This window comes from Vulpes lagopus, chromosome 9, assembly GCF_018345385.1.
Source record: "Vulpes lagopus strain Blue_001 chromosome 9, ASM1834538v1, whole genome shotgun sequence".
In the NCBI taxonomy this organism is placed as follows: domain Eukaryota; kingdom Metazoa; phylum Chordata; class Mammalia; order Carnivora; family Canidae; genus Vulpes; species Vulpes lagopus.
In genome coordinates, this window is record NC_054832.1 from 2750172 (window position 1) to 2769198 (window position 19027).

The following is a 19027-nucleotide window of genomic DNA, read 5'->3' on the forward strand; positions in this document are numbered from 1 at the left end:
TGCTGTTGTGCATTAGTTGGAGCTAAAGTTTATAAACTATTAGGCATATCTTAATAGTTGTATGGCTATGAGAGATAGACCAGTGTCCCTTTTAGTTGGCTCTGTCAGCTCCAAAAATGAGTGTAGTTTTTCTCTTTACTCAGAAGTGTGTTAATAGTTGTAAGACAGGGGCGCCTGGGTGGCTCAGTGGAACTCCTGGGTGGCTCAGTCCGTTAAGTATCTGCCTTCAGCTCATGATCCCCAGGTTCTGGGATCAAGCTCTGCCTCGGGCTCCCTGGTCAATGGGGAGCCTGCTTCTCCCTCTTCTCTGCCCCTCCGCCTACTTGTATGAGTGCGTGTGCTCTCTGTCTGTAAAATAAATGAATAAAATCTTAAAAAAAATAGTTGTAAGACAGTACCTAACTCATATTCTTATGGTTAGCTCTCCTGTGAACAGATGCAGGAGGAGCTGGGAAGCTGGTGGTTAATGTTCACACCAGGCAGGTTAATGTGGTATTCTGGAGTCTAAACTGGATTGGTTCATGTTTGACATCAAGATTATATGTAATTTAGGAATTACAGACTACAGATTATAAGCAGTCCCTGCAGAGATACGCTGTTTTGTGGTGAGATATGGCTGCCCTATGGAAGAGGAATCTTAGAGGGGCGAGTTTGGAAACGGGTTTATGTCTGAGAAAGTGTCCCTTTTCTTGAGAAAAACCATGACCTTAAGGGCCAAGTGTCATGAATGGCAAAGACATAAGAAATGATGGGACACAGTGATAGTGTAGACGTTAGAAGTGAAAAACCCTAGGCCGTTTACGATATCACCCCTAAGAGTTCAGGCTGGGGATGATTGTGATTCCAGTGTAGGCAAAAAGTTTGGGGAAAAAAAGGAAAAAAGCTTTGCTTATTGCATTGGAAAAAATACACTAGTTGTGTTCTAAGGAACTGACTGCGTAAAACAGGTAGCAAGAGTAACTTAGTTTAAATGCAGATAGTCTGCATATGAATTAATTTTTGACAGGTTACGAGTATTTGGTTAGCGAAGAGTTGATGTTTGATTTTCTTTTTTTTTTTTTAAATATTTTATTTATTTATTCATGAGACACACACACACACACACACACACACAGACATAGGCAGAGGGAGAAGCAGGCTTCTCTGCAGGGAGCTGGACATGGTGACTCGATCCCAGGACACTTTTATTTATTTATGATAGTCACACACAGAGAGAGAGAGAGAGAGAGAGAGAGAGAGAGGGGCAGAGACACAGGCAGAGGGAGAAGCAGGCTCCATGCACCGGGAGCCCGATGTGGGATTCGATCCCGGGTCTCCAGGATCGCGCCCTGGGCCAAAGGCAGGCACCAAACCGCTGTGCCACCCAGGGATCCCTGATGTTTGATTTTCATCTTGAGTCTGCCCTTTCAGCCATTTCATTGGAAATTTTAAACTTTGCCACTGGGTATTTGCCTCCTTTATTCTTATTGTTTTAGGTAGTCTAGGATTTTAGAGGTTGATCTAAATTTAGGGATCATCTGGTCCAGAGCTCCCAGTTTAGAGATGAAGAAACAACCTGGAAAGGATAAATGGGTCCTTAATATTGACGGAGGAGAACTCTCTAGAGACTCTTAATTGTCTCGACTTTTAGCTCACTGGTGTTCTTTTCAGTAGATGAGAAGGGTGTGAAGACTGCTTATAAAACTCAAGTTTCCTATTAACTGTCAGGAGATTGAAAAAAATTGATATAGTTGTCGAATGGATAAGAAATGGATGCCATTGAATCTATCACCCAAACTGTATCAAAGTAACATGTGGCTTGCATTCATTTGTTTCCACATTATCTTAGATATTTGAGAAATGACAAGACAAATTTCACACATTTACATATTCTAAGTTTTAGAAGACTAGTAATGCCAGCTCTTCTCACCAAATTTAAGGCATTTTCATGAGGCACTCTTGACTCTTGAGCCTCTACCCTGATGGGGATTCATTAAAAAGAAGACAGTCCTGGGATGCCTGTCTGGCCCAGTTGGTGGAGCATGTGACTCTTGTTCTTGGTGTCGTGAGTTTGAGCCCCATGTTGTGTGTAGAGATTACTTAAATTAAAAAAAAAACAAAAACAAAACTGTCAGTGTCTCAGGCAGCTTTTGGATATATCAGTGGTCCTGAAAGTAGTGTACATAAGAATCACCAAGGAGGGCAGCCTGAGTGGCTCAGTGGTTTGGTGCCGCCTTTGGCCCAGGGCCTGATCTTGGAGACCCGAGATCGAGTCCCATGTCAGGCTCCCTGCATGGAGCCTGCTTCTCCCTCTGTCTGTGTCTTTGCCCCCCCCATCTCTCTCTTTCTCTGTGTCTCTCATGAATGAATAAATAAATAAAATATTTAAAAAAAGAAAAAAGAATCACCAAGGAATGTATATTAGAAATGCAAACAAGGGCACTTGGGTGGCTTAGTTAAGTGTTCTACTCTTGCTTTCAGCTCAGGTCATGATCTCAGAGTCATGAGATCCAGCCTTGTGTTGGGCTCTATGGACAGTGTTCAGTCTGCTTGGGATTCTCTCCCTCTCCTTCTGCCCTGCCCCATCCCTTCATTCTCTGGCTCTTTTTCTTTCTCAAATGAATGAATGAATGAAATGCAAATGCCTGGTATCATCCCACAGAGATGTTGGATTATCATTTCTGATGTAGAAGCTGGTCACCTGCATTTTAAACTAGCATCTCCTCATGCTGAAGAAACACTGCTGTAGTGTTGGTGAAAATGCATTATAAGTCATCAAGACCTGGAGTTGGGAGGCCCCCAAGACTACCTGCAGGTTCCATGGTTCCTTCTAGTCCACTAGAAGGACTCTGAAAAGCCATTAGACTCATGGTTATGGTTTATTACAGCTCAGAAATCAGCAAAGGAAAGGCACACAGGGCAAAGTCCGGGGAAGACCAAGCATGAGCTTTAGTTGTCCTCTCCCTGTCCTGACTTCTCTCAGCAGTGATGCTGTCAACTGGGGAAGCTTACTTGAGCCTTGGTGTCCGGGATATTTGCTGGGGGTTGTCCCACAGGCACTGCCTGCATGGCTAAGTTTAGTCTCCAGTCCCATTGGAGATCAGGCCAATGTTATGTGTAGCTCAAGGCTCCACCAGAAATCACATTGTTAGTATAGACTGATGGGTGTGACTCAAGGCCTGCAGCTAAACAAAGACAGTCTTATCAGGCAGGAGATTCCAAGGGCTGGGAGGTTACTTCCCAGGAGCTGGGCAATAGCCAAATCTTTCCAGGGGCAAGCTGAATCCTTTACTGCATGAAGCTTAAGAAGTAAATTATTATTTGTCATTATTAGAGAATTCAAGAAATTATTGCTTTTAGGTAGAAGATATGTTGCAACCACATATAGTATAATTTGCCACAAAACTAAAATATCAGAATTTCTGCACACAAGTGAAGATGTTTCCAGAAGTGTGTCTTACTTGACACCTGTCGTAATGTTTTCATCAGGAATTTAAAGATCAGGAGTTAATGCCAGGAGATTCGTTTTTGGAATCAAAATTTTAAAATATTTCGACAGGTTGTTAAAATCAACAAGGTAAAATTTATAAGGAATAAAGGTAAAATGGCAGACTTAGGTTAAAAAAAAAGAAACAGGTGAGAAGTTAAAGATGTGTGAAATGTGCCTTAGCTGTACCTGTGTGCAGAAGATCTGGGAAAGTTGATTGAAAGGAATCGGCAGGCTTCTCTATGAAGGGGCAGATGGTAGATATTTTAGGTTTTGCAGACTAGTGGGCAAAATGATGGATGTTATGTAAGTACTTACATAACGCAAGACAACACTAATTTCTACGAAATTTTTATTGGCAGAATTCCAAATAATGATTGGATATGTATATATAATACAGGTCTACTAATAAGAATGGAATTCTTTTTCAAAAGGAGGAGGGTTGGATAACATTTTTTTTTTTTAAGATTTTATTTGTTACAGACCACATGCATGTGAGAGAGCAAGCACAAGCAGGGGGAAGGGCAGCAGAGAAGGAGAAGCAGACTCTGCTGAGTGGGAAGCCTGATGCAGGGCTTGAATCCAGGACCCTGAGATTATGGCCTGAGCTAAAGGCAGAAGCTTCACCAACTGAGCCACCCAGATACCCCCAGATAACATTTTTCTTAATGGGAGTTCAAAGTTAGTGTTCCCTATCATCACAGCCAATTACAAATGTTCATCTCTTGGTGCTCATCTGCATGGAAATTTTACATGTCATCTTTGACAGTGTCTTTATGTTGGTAGGTGTTCTTGGATTATTGATACCATTTTGGAAGTGTCCGTATCATTTCAATTTAATGTATTCATTGTTTGGCAGATGTTTATAGAATTCCACTAGATTCTTTTTGGTGTTTGCCTTTCAGAGTATCATTCCAGTACAGATGAATCTCTTCGAATTAATGGTTAGATGGAAGTGCCTCAGTTGCACTGTTAAGTGGGTTTTGAAATGCAGGAATTTCCACTGCATTGAGGTTTGAGAAATGCTGCTGGAACTGTAATTTGAACTCAGAAAACATGTCTGCTGTGGATTTGTGCGGGGACAGAAGTCCACTTCTCTCTTTAGGTTTTTATTTTTAAGTAACCTCTCTGCCTACCGTGGGGCTTGAGCTCGTAATCCTGAGATCAGAAGTCACACAGTCTGAGTCAGCCAGGCGCTGCCCTCTTTCTAACTTCTGGCAGCATGGGAAGTGAAGAGTGGCTGCATCTGATGTTACTTGTGATTATGATGTTTGCAGTCACTGAAGTGACTTCACTTCCGAAGTCCCTCATGTGAGCGCTGCTGTGCCTTGTACATTTATTTATGTTGAGTTCATGAAGGAGTGTTAACAAGTATGAGCAAAAGCTAATTTCCAAAGTGATTCAGTGTTGGTAACAGAGACGACTGAAAGAGGGTCTTTTTGTTCAGAAAGATGTCAGTCTTGGCTCTGAGGTTGAAAAGTCGCAAGAAAGCCTTGCGTAAACCATGGAACTGCTGTGTGGCAGGCCAGGTCAGGCTGTTTGAATGAAGTTTGCTGTTGATGTTCTTGGCTAACACACGATGGGTTAGAATACTTTCCACAAAACACCTGCTGATGAATAATACATTGAATAACCATATTTTAAATGCTTTAAACAACTTACATTTTTATCATCTTTGTAAATTTTCCAGCTAACCCTTTCTCTGCTCTGCATATATTTTTACTGTCATCAGATTCCAGTCTAGGTTGTATTAGTGTTTTCTCAGTGACGTTGAAAGTCTTACGACCAGTTCTCCACCGACCGTTCTCAGAGGCCACTTCTTCAGTCCCATGGAGTCCTTGAACAAACAGCCGAGCAGTGTGGGTAACATCTGCTGGCTCAGCAGTGGCCAGGGAGACCCACTCTGTCTTTCGGCCCTTCCTTCACTGACTGTTGGTGTTAGTCCTGACGTCCTCCCCTCCCAGCAGCTGTTCTTTTCAACGACTTTACTTTTCCTCAAGATGATTCCTCCACTGTTCCGTCCAACCTTGTCATCCATGTAAAGGGAGGGACCGTTTTGGCTTTTGAACGGAGGAGTAGTGCCATCTGATTTAGGTTTGGTCTGTGCGCCGTGGCTAGTATGTGTGCTAGGGTGACGGGTGGGAGTGGGGAGGCCTGCTCTGTAGTGCTCTGGCCATTTGGGTGAGTCATGATGGTGGCTTGTGTCACAACAGTGTTGGTGAACATGATGGCAAGGGGACAGCGTCTGGGCCTGTGTTGTGGGCAGAACTGGATTTATTTTCTGACAAGACTGGATGGGGAATGTGGGAGGAGGACAAGAGGCTGGGATGGTATCTGATGTTTCTCATCTCAGCAGTTGGAAGGCGGGCGTTGTCAGAGACGGAGAAGATTGTGTGTAAGGTGACTTTTTAACCTCAGAGCCAAGACTGACATCTTTCTGAACAAAAAGACCCTCTTTCAGTCGTCTCTGTTACCAGCACTGAATCACTTTGGAAATTAGCTTTTGCTCATACTTGTTAACACTCCTTCATGAACTCAACATAAATGTACAAGGCACAGCAGCGCTCACATGAGGGACTTCAGAAGTGAAGTCACTTCAGTGACTGCAAACATCATAAGGGGGCAGGTCAGTCAGTGCCTGAGCTTGGAGGTGTTGGATGTTTTATTCAGTTGTCTTCAGTGATGCTCCACTTCTCCAAGGGACCTAGAGGTGGGTCCCAGCATAGCATGCACCTGCCAGGGTTTGGTCAGGCAAACACTGGCCACTCTAGACTCGTAATACAGGGAATTATAGAACCTATCACTACCGTTGGGAGGGCTGGCAGGGTTAAAGAGAACAATATTTCTTTTCAATTTGCCAGTCTTACCTCTTAATTAATGAACTCCAACCCGGAGTTGTAGCCGGAAGAGGTTTTGGGACCTGGGGATCTGCCTTCTTGGGGGCGCGCAGGGGAAGGCAGAGGCAGTGGCTGTGGTGCGGAGTTGGCGGCCGTCAGTCCAGCACAACAGCTGGGCAGTGGGTCTGAACTGCAGGTGCAAGTTTTAGTTCTGTTAGCGTGGAAAAGGCATTTGAAGTGAGCTTGCCTGGGAGGTCAGCGTAGCTGAGAGGAGAAAGGACAGAGCCCTGGGGGACTCTGCAGGAAGAGGAGAGAGCATCTGGGCGGCGGCGGGGGGGGGGGTGGTGGTGGTGGTGGTGGTGGGGGATATTCAGGAGAAGGGTGGGGAGACCCGCTCTTGTTAGTTGTTGCTGGAAGGTTGAGACCTGAGCTGTGATGATTGGATTGAGTCCTGCAGAGGTCACTGGTAGTTTTAGAGGGAGAAGTTTCAGGGGGAGGGGAGGAAGGCAGAGCCAGTGGGTTTAAGAGATAAAAGGAAGAGAAGAATTTGTGATATTGAGTATGTTGTGTGTTTGCTTATTTGTAGAATTATTTGTACGGTAGCTGTCTTAAAGTAGTTGTGGGCTGATTCTGATATTTGTTTCCTTCTTAGTAGTGGCTTCTCCTGATTTCCTTCTCCCATAGGAATTAACATTTTTCGGGTTCTCCCTGTGCTGAATAAAGTTTGGGGTGTGTCCTCCACATTTAGGGTATTATGTTAGGAGACTCTCCATCATACTTAAATCTGCTGACTCAGTGGTGGTTTGAATTCCAGTCTTGCTTCCTTTTTTTTTTTTTTTAAGATTTTATTTATTTATTCATGAAAGACAGAGAAAGAGAGAGAGAGAGAGAGAGAGAGACAGAGAAGCAGGCTCCATGCAGGGAGCCCGATGTGGGACTCGATCCCCGGTCTCCAGGATCAGGCCCTGAGCCGAAGGCAGGCGCTAAACTGCTGAGCCACCCCGGGATCCCCTTGCTTCCTAATCCACCTGCTACAGTTTACTTTTCACAGTTGTCAAGTAGCTTCTGCAGCTATTCTGTCCAGCTTTTCTAGTTGCTCTTTCCAGGAGGGAACATTCTTACTCTTCTTTACCTACATCTGGGACTCTTTGCTTTGCAAACTGCTTCCAATTTCACAGGTGATCTCCAGTTTCACCCAGGCCATTGATACCCACATGACTGTGCCTCTTGATCAGTTACCGCTCCCAGTCCTTGCGGGAGATTTCTTTCTAAGAACTTCCTGAATTTGATTCGTAGGTCCTTCTTTTGGTGTCTCCCTCAGGTAGACAAAATGATCCTTAGGTATACTGTAATAGCCATTAGTTCTTTTGTGTACAATCGAAGGGTTGCCTAGTTTTGAATGTTAACTGTACTTGTTAATGTTAATTAATTGGAGTAGAATAGTGTTTCATATTTTTAAAGCTTTGCACAGTAGAATTTTCTGGGCATATTATTTACAGTGTAGAATAGAATGGAGATTAAGAGGATGGGTGTTGGACAAGTCTTGCTTTGAATCTCAGATTTGATCCTTGTTCCCTGCTTGTTGACCAGGTTACTTAAGCCTTAAATCTCTTTACTTATCTGTTAAGTAGAGATTATCATAACTCTTTTACAAATGTGATAGAACACAGTTCTTAGTACATGACTAGTTAGAGAAGGATCAGCCCGAGGTTCAGCAAATACAGTTCCTAGTGATGTTATTTCTGTTGTGGGAATTTAAAAGCTAATCTTAATCATTCCATGCTGAGTTTGACCAGCATGTCTAAGAAGTTTGTATTCTCCATTTACTCTGCATACAGGACAGGCAATTTATTGTTGCTGTTGTTTCTAATATTATATTTTCAGAAATTAGTAATATTGCCTCTTCTTTTCCCTTAATGTATTCACAATGTCAGTAGTTTACTACCAGTTGGATGGCAGACCTTGTACCATGTGCTGGCACCCAGATGAATGGGTACAGTGACCTATGACCTATGAGCTGCTCCACTGTCCAGTATTAAAATATTTTTGGCTAGAAAATTATTTTGAAGCATGAAGAAGCTTTTATTTTCCAGATAGTTCTCATAATCATGTTCACATTCTTTATGTATTTTTAGTTTTTCAGGAAGTTACTTCTGACCTGTGTTCTTCAGAGAGTACAGGTTACCACTTGCCTGAGTGCAGAAGTCATTGGTACGCTGAGCTGAGGCGAAGGGACATCTGTGTGAAGGGCTTGTATAGTTTGGACATTGGAGACTTTCACAAATAATTTAAATTGTTAGGATGTTATGCATTAAGAAATAGCGGGTTTGGGCTTTATTTGGCAGTTGGCATCAAGCGGACCATTTCTTTGCCAGGGGCTTGGCCTACACGGTTGATTGAAGCCAGATATTTTATAATTTGTCAATATGTCCTGTTGAATGTTACTCAACTTTAGAAAGAATTTTTCTGTTGTGTTTGCTTTGGAAAGCCCAGCTCATGTCCATTATTTTAACAGTAATAATATCTGGTTAACTTGGGAAGCCAGAATAGCATCATGATTCTAAGATAAGTTAGTGTTTGAATGCCTGATCTCTTTCTCTCGTTTGCTTTGTGACCTTGGAAAATTTCTTTTTTTTTTTTTTTTTGACTTTGTTTTCTCATACGTAAAATGGGAAAAGAGTAATCGTAAGTTAGGGCCATGAGGATTCAGGAGCTGGTGCTTATACAGCACTTGGGAGAGAGTGCTATGACACCACACCCTCTACAGATGGCAAGTTGTCACTGTTGTTGGTGTGAGTGAGAGGCGAGTGTCAGGGACTGTCCAGGTTGGACCATGCACTGAAATGAGAACATTGTAAGCAAAGTGGTGATGCAGAATATGTTACGAGGTCAGGAAACACAGATTCAGAGTGTGTTGTGACTGGTGGGAAATTGTCCTATGCATGTTAGAGGGGAAGAGGGTTCAGAGCAGCCTGAGCATCTTTGTGTATGTGTTTTAAAATGCACCCACTCAAACAAAAAAGGTAGAGTATCCATCTTACAAATATCTTCAAGGAGCTGACGATATATTTCCTTGTATAATGAGCCAAATTTAATTTTCTTTGGAGCAAAGGAATTTAAGCATTTTTATTATAGGGTTTGGGAAGTATCTAGTTTTCTGCCCTATTTGAGCTAATTCAAATTTTTATGCTTATATTTTAGCAATTCTGTAGCTAAAAAGCATAGATTGATATTCTCAATAAAGATAAAGTCATGGGATGAATAGGAGTGCTGGATGTGTCATGCCAGAAGCTGCCTGCTATTCTAATGGCAGGCATGCAATAGACCCAGTGTAGATAAAATTCAGTGTTGCCATTTGCTTGAATTCTTCTTAAAATACAAAGTAAAATGAGGAGTAATTATAAGTCACACAAAGCCAGTGCATACACTCATTTAGTCATCATTAGATCATTCACATTTCAGGTATATGTGTTCTGATTATGTGTCTTAGGTGTTTGCTACAGTGCACACTGTTGGTTATAGAGTGGTGAATGGAGACCGGACATGGGGAATAACTGGGTTGTCTTGCACTTAGCAAGGAGAATAAAGCCAGTTCTAGCAGACTTGCAAGATTTCCCTGAATGACATTTTCAGGTTTATACTCCTAACCGAAAAGAGGCAACAGACAAACAAACAGATAAAGACAATAGCAAAAGAGGGCTTCTAGAGAGCAAATGTTACTCACCTGCTAAAAAGCAAATGTTACTCACCTGCTGCAGCCACTAGGGCTTTTTGACGTTCACTTTGGTTTTATTTAATAGCGCTTAAATTATTTATCTGGGATCTAGGTGCGCTGAGGCTGCAGAGCTAAAAGAGCTTGTCGTCCCCAGAATCTTGCTGTTTGGGTTGGAGAAGACACTGGCAGGCCAAATTTGACTTCCACTCTAGTTTGTTGAACAGGAAGCTACATCACAGTAGTCCTTTGGGGCAGGGCTTTGTCTCTCTTGTCTGCTGCCATGTGTCCCAGGGCCTGGTTCAGATACCTGTGGCATGTGAAGGAGTACTGAGGGGGTACAGGAGAGAGGTGTCCCACCTGAGGAAAGGGCACGGCGCCCACCACATGTGTATTCATTTTAGCCCGGGAAGGAAGGTCCTGGTGTGAGAGAGGGCACAGGTGGTTCTGTAAACTGGAAATACCTTAATTTTTCTGCTTTGTAGGATTCATAGGAGATAGCATGAGAGACAGACTGGACTTGATCATTCAGGGCCTGACAGGTCATATAAGGGAGTTGGGATTTTGTCTTCTTCAAAAGTAATAATTCTAAAGTACTAGAAACTAGATGTCCTGATACCCAGGCCGGCACTCTTTTATTTTTTTATTTTATTTTATTTTTTTAAAGAAGGAGAACTTTCTTTTTTTTTTTAAATTTTATTTATTTATGATAGTCACACAGAGAGAGAGAGAGAGAGGCAGAGACACAGGCAGAGGGAGAAGCAGGCTCCCGACGTGGGATTCGATCCCGGGTCTCCAGGATCGCGCCCTGGGCCAAAGGCAGGCGCCAAACCGCTGCGCCACCCAGGGATCCCCCGGCACTCTTTTAATATGACACAATGCGTGTATAATTTCAAAAAAGTGTCATCAGGTCTTGGGTTGCATATCCATTGGTGATAGCTGGACTATTAAATTTCTATAAGCTTCTGGTGAACTTTTCATCTTTTGAGGAGAATGAGGATATAGGGTAAATATTTTTTCAGGTGTGAAAAAGTTTAAACTCTTTAAAAGCAAGCAAGGTCCATATGTCTTTGAATTCTAGTTCTCTAGAAGGATAGCAGGTATGTATAGTAGATACTCAGCACATGACTAAATGCAAAAACACTTCTGCTTTTGTGTATACTCTTTTTCTTTTTTAAAAAGATTTTAGTGATTTATTTGAGATAGCATGAATGACAGGGTAGGGGAAGGAGCAGAGGCAGAGGGAGAAGCAGACTCTGCTGAGCAGGGAGCCTGATATGGGGCTTGATCCCAGGACCCTGAGATCATGACCTAAGCCAAAGGCAGATGCTTAACTGACTGAGCCACCCAGGTGCCCCTTGTAGCAGGCATTGTACTGGATTCTGAAAGGTGAAAGGTGATACCTGGATGAGAAATGATCCTCCTCAAAAAGGTCTTTCCAGCAGAGGGAGAGAGAAGTCTTGATGAGAGTATATTGGTTATGGGTAAGTCCTGTGATAGAGGTGTGCACAGAGCAGTGTGACAGGTATTCATCTTTGTTCAATCCTCCACATTCTTAACTCTTTTCATACCTATTGTTTATTTTCTCCATGCTTTCCAGTATCCTCTTAGTAATCTTTCTACATAGTCATATGGACTCATCTCTTCTTCACATTTTATTTCTGGCAGTTTCCTAGAGATCTCTGTTCTTTTCTGAGCTGCTTGCTCCTTAGGCCTTTTATTGTGTTGTCCCTGTATGTTCTTCTGTTCACATCCTTTGGCTTTTGTCCAGAGTTGGATTTTTTTGTTTGTGGTGACTCTTTGTCTGTCTTCACTGACTCTATTTTGGTGGAGTTAATCACTTTAAAAAGATGGTACAGTGTCTTTGAACAAGGTGAAGTCAGCCTTCAGCATTCCCTCCTCTTGAGCAATGCTATTCCAACTCCTAGTGCACAGCCACCATTCTGGAATCTCTCTTCATCATCATCCTGGGGATTCCCATATCCCTTTTTCATGGAAGCTTGTGCCTTGCTCATTTTTTATTGATGCTCATGTTTTGGTGGAGGACTTTCTCCAGTGACTTCTGACATAGGATGCTTAGGAGGCAAACTGGGACCATGTGATTGAAACGATTGATAATTTGGCTGGGTATAGAGTTCTATATTGGCTTTCATATTTGTTCATAAATTCAAAGATTGCTCCATCGCCTTCTTGTTTTCATGTTACTGTTTTAGAATTCAGAAGCAATTCTAATTTATCCTTTGTATATAACTTTTTTTCTCTCCCATCTTTAGAAGCTTGTAGGAGTTTTAAAAATTGTCCAAATTTTTTGAAATGTCATGATGATATACTTTGTGTGGGTCGGTTTTCATCTACTCTTCTGCATATTCAGTGGGTCCCTTCTTTCTGGCAACTGGTATTTTTCAGTTCTGGGAATACTTTTTGGCATTATTGTGTTGAGGTTTTCTCCCTTTCATTTCCTTATTTTGTCTTTCTGGAAGTCCTCTTATCCACAACTTGACTGCCCTGGATAGAAGTTGTAATTGTCTTAATATTTTTTTCTTCTCCTTTGCTCCTCTTCCTCTTCCTTTTTTTTATGGTCTTTTTATCCTACTTTCAGGGAGATGACTTCAATTTGATTTAACTTTCTTTAGTTTATTATTTCTGATTTCAGAAAGATTCTTTAGATTTCCAGGGGCTCTTTTTCTGTTCTTTCACAAGAGCATCCTGTTTTTGTTTATTGATTACAGTGTTGTCTTACCTCTAAATTTTTGATAGTTTGTATAGTCTCTGTTTCTTTCAGCTTGTTTCCTTCTTTCTTCTGTCTGACACATGGGGCTGTTTGACTTTTACAACAGGATATCCTGGGTGGGCCATTTGCTTGGGGTCCCTAGTGTTATTATCTTTAGGTCTGTCTTTTTGGGCTGATCAGATTCCCCAGAAATAGTCTCCGTTTCTTTTCTGCAGAATTGGGACTTTGAAATCTGGGAACCGAGGGTGTGTGTGCATGCATGCGTGGTCTTAAAGGAGAGCTGGAGAATTCACCATTCACTGTATATACAGTCATTAAATCCATCTCTCTTTAGTGCAACGGGGCAGGGTGACTTTAGTCCATAGATGGCCTCTGCTTTTTCCAGGGAATGGACCCTGCCCCCTCTCCCCCCGCCCCCTGCCTTCTGTCAGAGTGAGGGAGGGTCTCATGTAGTGCCTGAAATTGAGGTTCTAGTTTCAGCTTCTGTGGCCCTCCTCAACTCCTCTGTATTTAAGACTGCACCTTCTTTACCTCTGTCCTGTCTGCACTGATGCTGCCAGTTCTAGTCTTCTCGGACTGCTGTGCATGCAAAATTCGTTCTCAGTGTGTTCCACTACAGAATTAGAATCTGGCTTATTTGGACCTGCTGCCTAGTTTACTAGACTTCAATCTTTTATAGTTTCTGTTTCTTCCAAGTTTCTTCTTTTATTCTTTGTTTGGGTCTTAATCTTCCCTGTTAGAAGATTGTCCCAGAGCTTCCAAAATCTTGGCTTTTTTCCTTTTAGTTCTCCCTGTGCTGTTTAAAATATATATTTTTAAAGATTTGATTGATTGATTGACTTGAGAGAGAGTGTGCATGTACACACAAGAGAGAGCATTTTTAAAACATAGTTTTAGTGGTAGGCACTGGAGTAGATGTCTATATTCTGTCATTATACCGTACACTTATTAGCTAACTTTACACCCTATTAATTTATGATTTTTTGATATGTTTTAATAGTTTTCAATTACTTCACCTGTATTTCTTAGCTAGAAGGTAAGTTTGAAGACAGGGAGGGACGTGGTACCCTGTTTTTACCCCTCATCCCACATGTTACTCAGCAAGTGTGTATGGGAGGTGTTGGAACTGGCTGAGGTGGTGAGTTCAGTAGAGCTTTGAAAAAGTGAAAGGAAGGTGGTTTTAAACGTGCATGTTGTTGGGCAGTCCGGGTGGCTCAGTGGTTTAGCACCGCCTTTGGCCCAGGGCATCATCCTGGAGACCCCGGATCGGGTCCCACATCAGGCTCCCTGCATGGAGCCTGCTTCTCCCTCTGCCTGTCTCTCTCTCTCTCATGAATAAATAAATAAATACATCTTTAAAAAAATAAAAAAATAAATGTGCATGTTGTCTCTCCTTGTCAGGTTTTCTGAGGACTATGGAAAGAGGAAAGAGAAATTAGGAGCATTTCCTTTAGACCAACGTTTGATGTTTGATTTCTTCACAGAGTTAGTGTGGCCTTCGGAACTGTGAGTATAATTCTCTTGCTACATTTGTGTGTCTTGGTTTTTTGTTTTGTTTTGGTTTTTCTTTCACCTTTCTTAGGGTTTCTTTGACATATCCTAGAAACAAATAAAAGCAGGTTGATTTTGCAGAGTAGGTGAGGGAAGAAATATTAGTTGTTTAGTGCCTTTTGTGTGGCTAGAGACAGACAGGATAACAGTAATGTCAGTGATTGTAGTAAATTTAGCAGCATATGCTCTAGAAGAATGCCTGGATATGGTAAACAGTCGGAGTTCTACAGTTACCCCAGGAGGAAGGTTACTCTTTGCCCCTGTTTCACATTTGCATAACTGAAACAGGTTAGAGGTTACTAAGTAAGTGGCAAAGCTGGGATTCAGACTCAGTCTGGCTTTGGAGTGTGTACTTTTTACTTGTGTCTTGTTACTCTTAGGGGCTCTGGATTCGGATGTTGGCTTGGCTATTTATTTACTAACTCTTCACTAATGACTGAAACCTAGCTTTCTCTCCATGCTAACTCTACTGACTGCCTAAACTTAGCTCTCTCTTCTGACAAGGGTGCTGATAACAGGGCCGCTCTCCCAGGGTTGTGGTGAAAGTGCCATAAGAAATGCGTAATGTGCTCAGTGGTCAGGTTAGCAATTGATAGTTGGTGGCATTTCCCCCACTTTAATGAGATGAAAAGTGAGCCCCCTAGATTGGGTTATTTATAATTTGTTAATTTGTAACATTGGCACTTGTGCTGCACTCCACAGTTGGGATGTTGTAGAACTGAGATTCTATCTCAGTTTGTCTTATTTTCAAAGACTGCTCTTTCTGGGAGGCCTGGTGGTAAATCGAGGATAGATAGTTGATAGAAGATTCATAAATCTCTCTTAGGGAATAAGCATTGGTAAACATTTTATTTTACCTCTATGTTGCTTTGGTAAAAGCCTCATTCAGAATTTAAGATAATTTATAATTATGTTGAATTTGACTTTGGAAGGTGTCTTTGTATGTCCAAGGGTCAGGGCCCTGGATTGTTTTTCTGTTTCCTTCTGGGGGTCAGTTCACTTTCCTCTTTGTTCTCCTTTTTTCTTTCTTTTTTTTTTTTAAAGATATCTCTTCAAGGAGATAAACTTTTTTTTAAAATTTTATTTATTTATTCATAGAGACAGAGAGAGAGAGAGGGGCAGAGGAACAGGCAGAGGGAGAAGCAGGCTCCATGCAGGGAGCCCAATGTGGGACTCGATCCAGGGTCCCCAGGATCACACCCCAGGCTGCAGGCAGCGCTAAACCGCTGCGCCACCAGGGCTGCTCTCCTCTTTGTTCTTTCTCCCCTGAACCCACTTTTGTTTCTGCCAGGATTAGGTATTAGGGAAGGGAAATTATGCCATGCAGTTTCAATTTCCAAGTAAGGCCTGGAAGTCTTGCTCCTTGTCTCTGATTCCTTCTACCCTTTCTTGGCTGTGAGAGGCACCTGCTCAGTGTGCTGTGCTCTGCCAGGTATGACTGTGCTACAGTTTGGAGAGGGCCGCACCTAGCTGTCTACATCTCTTGTCCCTTCCCACCCCCCTGTATATTTGATGTTTCTTCCTGTAACAGTGCGCTATACAAGTCTATTTCTATGTCTTTAAGGGCAAAGATTTTGTTATTTTTCATCTCTGCATGTTTTCTGCTCAACCCATAGGTCATTTTCAGTAAATGCTGGTTGTAGGAGTATTTAATGCTTGCCACAAAATAAGTTCTTTTTTCTGAGTGGGTTCAAAGAAGAAGGAGAATATCAAACATAACTTTTCAGCAGCATTAGCTATTAAAAATATTTCATTGTGGTAGAGCACAAGTTTCTTTTCTTTTTTTTTTTTTTTTTTTATTTATTTATGATAGTCACACACACACAGAGAGAGAGAGAGAGAGAGAGAGGCAGAGACCTAGGCAAAGGAAGAAGCAGGCTCCATGCACAGGGAGCCCGACGTGGGACTCGATCCCAGGTCTCCAGGATCGCGCCCTGGGCCAAAGGCAGGCGCCAAACCACTGCGCCACCCAGGGATCCCCCACAAGTTTCATATTTAGCAGAAATTATACAAAGTATTTCTTCTTAATGGGATGTGCCATGGGTTGAAGACCTCACAGGGCGTTGGGGGCCTGTTCATGGCTCTTTTGAACTTTGGGCACTGGGATGTAATCTACTGCTTCTAGTTTGGCACTCCCCTCTACCTGTTTGAAAATATGTAAACCCAGGAAAATAACCTTAAAACCAGTGTTCCTATAATTGTTTCCCCCAATTCTGGACAAATGGTGAGGTCACATGCATAAGCCTGGCTTTGTGATGATGTTTGTGATGATGTGATGATGTGATGAAACTTAATGATGTTCTGCTGAGATCTGGGTCCCTGGTTGTACCCGAGTGCCCTGGTCCACTTGAGCCCCTGTGGGAAAGATCAGGTTCTTGGTTCTTGCTTTGTTTTGAGGTGTTGCATTAGAAGCCAGAAACTCGGGGTGGAAGTGTTCTACAACCAGAATTTTAGGAAAGTTAAGGAAATGTTTTGGAGGAGTTGAATTGCTGGAATATGTGTGGAGATTATTTTCAGGATTAATGGGGTGTGGGGAGGGAATAGACAGAGAGGAAGGCTGCCTGGAGACCCATCTGAAAAACTCTCATTTTGTGAATGATAGCTTTTTAGCATCAGGGCAGCTGAGAACAATTGACATAGATTGAATGCTGAGGTTCTGGGGCTGTTTATCCAAAGAGTCACTAGGGTCAGGCAGTGCTGGCTGTTGGCTGCAGAGGGCAGCTGTCCCCTCAGTGTTCAGCTCCAAGATTCAACTGAAGTTTGAAAAGCTGGTGTGTTGGGAACAGACGTGGATTGGGGGTGGGGAAGAGTGGAGGGCAACTAGGAGACCTTTCGGGAGGCTATTGTGGGAATCAGGTGAGCAGCAGAGGAGGCTTGGATGGGAGCAGGAAAGCTAGAGGTAATTGGGTCCTGGATGTATTTCGAAGGTAGAATCAGTAGGTTTTGCTGACAGATTGGGTGGAGGGGTGTGAGGACAAAGGGAGGAGTTGAGTTGACTATAAGGCTCTTGGCCTGGGCAACTAGACGGGGGGAAGGCTGTGGGTGGAACTTGGTTTAGAGGGGCAGATGGGGAGCTCACTTGTAAGCATTTTAAGTTTGCGATTCTGTTAGGGATCCAAGTAGAGATGTCATGTAGGCAGTTGTAAATAGGTATTTGGAGCTTGGAAGAGAAGTCTGAGCTGAAAGTGGCAGTGAAAAATGCATGACACCCTGTGATCACTGAAGGAGTAAGCACAGAGAAGACAAGCGAGCCTGAGCCTTGGGTCACTGGTGTCAAGCGCTCAAGGATGAACGTGAGCAGTGGTTGGCACAGAGCAAGTGTGAGGAAAACCAGAAGCGCTGGCATCATGGGAAGCAGGGAAATAAGTTCCAGGAGGAGGATGTGATCAGTTCTGTGTCAGGAAATGTCAAATGAAGATTGAAGTTTGGCCTTCGGGTTTGGCAACTTGAGGGCACTCGGAGCCATGTGGGAGAGTGGTCAGAATGAAAGCCCACCTCAATGATGTGAAGGGGGAGAGAGTAGTGAGGTCGATTACATCCAGGTGACGTAGCTTCAGGGTGAACGGTCATCCTCACACTTACTTGCCATCTGGGTACTGAGCAACCCAGCCTAGCCAGGTCCCCGAGGTCCGTGGTGGCATGTTCATGGTGCAGGTAGGAGAGCTCAGGTTCAGAGCTTACAGCAGCTTTCTCGAGAATACGGAGCTGGCAGGCAGTGACGCCAGGGCTCAGGCCACGCATGCTGTCTTCAACTGCCCAGCCTCCTGAAGGTTTGGAGAGCCACTGTTGAAGGGGAAGAGGGAGTAGCGTGGTTGGAAAGTTGTAGAAAAACACTATGTCTTGCTTGAAGTGCTCCTATTATAGATTCTATTTCTCTTTCTTACTTAGAAATTCCACTTCTATCAGGTTGGTATACACATGTGTTCCAAAGTAAAATAGTGTTGAAAGGTTCATGCAGAACACAGTGGGCTCCTGGTCCTGCCCTCCACCATCTGCCTCCCAGAGGTGCCTTTAATCCTGTTCAGCTGTTTCTTTTAGCATTTATGTCCACAGTGCCCAGCAGTAACTGTGTAGAGGCAGGGTCATCTATGTGGCAGTTTTAGAAAAAGTTACGTTGTGAACTCCCACCATCCCCAGGTAGTTGTATCATCATTTTTGTTTAGATCTGTAAATTGGTTAATTGTTTCTGTTAACGTTACTCATGCTCACTATTGAGCATGTTAATGTAGTATGATTACATTTCCTTTTTGTTCAACTTTTTGTTTTCTTGAACTTAATAATTGCCACTTTTTTTTTCTGTTTGCTTGATATTCTTAAGATTTCTCACTCTCTGACAGCTCTATAAGTAAGGCCTCTTAATAATATTTTCCATATGCTCAAGCATATTACTTCTGTCTTCACCCCTAGAGATATTTGTTTTCTTGCATGCTGGACAAGTTGCTCTCCCAGCCCGCTAAAAATGGTACCAGGGTTGAGGTGCACAGGGCAGATCCTGCAGGAACGGGTGAGACCAGGTAGAGAATACTGATAGGAAAGACAGTGATGGGAAGCTCAGAGGGAGGGGAACAGTGTCCTCCTGAGGGAGCGAGTCTGGGATGGGTGAAGGGTTGGTGGTAGTTGAGGAAGGGCATTCTGGGTGGAGAAAGTGAGAATAAATAGAACTGGATGAGGTCGGTTACTTTTTGTTAACTTTTAAAAAGCCTGTATTGTGGCGCCTTGCTAGGCAGTAC

General features: G+C 42.9%; 1 protein-coding gene across 13 annotated transcripts in view; it reads left to right on the forward strand.

The window, feature by feature from the left end:
• PTK2 (protein tyrosine kinase 2) overlaps positions 1-19027 on the forward strand; it is a 262540-nt gene that overhangs the window by 12669 nt on the left and 230844 nt on the right. For 12 of the 13 annotated variants that reach the window (XM_041769011.1, XM_041769012.1, XM_041769013.1 and 9 more), the window contains exon 2: positions 14148-14252. The exons of the other annotated variant lie outside the window; for it this stretch is intronic. The gene's annotated coding sequence lies outside the window, so the exon portion shown is untranslated. The remainder of the gene's footprint in view (positions 1-14147; positions 14253-19027) is intronic. 13 annotated transcript variants of the gene reach the window in all.